This window comes from Apium graveolens, chromosome 1 (genome assembly GCF_009905375.1).
Source record: "Apium graveolens cultivar Ventura chromosome 1, ASM990537v1, whole genome shotgun sequence".
Lineage (NCBI taxonomy): Eukaryota > Viridiplantae > Streptophyta > Magnoliopsida > Apiales > Apiaceae > Apium > Apium graveolens.
This window is the reverse complement of record NC_133647.1, coordinates 178,201,183-178,202,163: the sequence shown is the minus strand read 5'-3', so window position 1 is coordinate 178,202,163 and position 981 is coordinate 178,201,183. Positions and strand designations below refer to the sequence as shown.

The window sequence follows — 981 nt, the reverse complement described above, 5'->3', positions numbered from 1 at the left end:
TGACCGACACTTTCATGCGAGTAGTGTTGAAGTTGGAGTTGTTGTATTGGTGCATACTGTTACTGAAAACCAGGAGGATTGAATTGATTGGATCCAAACAGCTGATAAGGGTGTTGTACCGTATTCTGATTGTTGCTCCAGCTGAAGTTAGGATGATTCCAGTTGTCAGGATGATAAGTGGCAGGAACTAGCTGCTGCGATCTCTGAAAGTTGCTCACAAACTGCGCTGAGTCACTAGATATAGCACATTGCTCCGTCGCATGCGGACTTGCACACAACTCACAAACACTGGTTATCTACTTAACACCATAGTTAGCCAGAGAATCGATCTTCATAGACAATGCCTTTAGTTGAGCAGTGATAGTTGTAGCTCTATCCACTTCAAGAACTCCTGCTACCTTTCCCTATGGCAATCTCTGGGTTGGATATTTATATTCATTAGCAGCCATCAGTTCAATTAGATTGTAAGCTTCCACATAGCTCTTTGCCCATAATGCTCCACCTGATGCTGCATCGAGCATGGGTCTTGAATGTGCTCCCAAACCATTATAAAAGCAATTGATCACCATCCAGTCAGGCATTCCATGATTAGGACACTTTTTAAGCATCTCCTTGTAGCGCTCCCAAGCTTCACATAGAGATTCTCCCGATTGCTGCGCAAATTGAGTAAGAGCATTCCTCATTGCAGCTGTCTTCACCATAGGGAAGAATTTAGTAAGAAATTTCTGAGCAAGATCCTCCCAAGTAGTAATTGAACCAGCTGGTAAAGCGTGTAACCAGCTCTTAGCCTTGTCCTCAGAGAGAATGGAAACATTCTCAGTTTCACAGCATCCTCAGAAACACCATTAAACCTGAAGGTGTCTCAGATCTCTATGAAATCTCTAATGTGCGTATTAGGATCTTCCGTTGGAGCACCCCCAAAATGAACTGAATTCTGTACCATCTGAATTATGCCAGGCTTGATCTCAAAGGTATTAGCTG

General features: G+C 43.2%; 1 non-coding gene across 1 annotated transcript; it reads left to right on the top strand.

Moving 5' to 3' along the window:
• The first annotated feature begins 579 nt into the window (after nt 1–579).
• Nucleotides 580–686, top strand: LOC141683290 (small nucleolar RNA R71). Its single transcript, XR_012560220.1, has one exon. It is a non-coding gene; the product is annotated as a small nucleolar RNA R71 (small nucleolar RNA).
• The last annotated feature ends 295 nt before the right edge of the window (nt 687–981 follow it).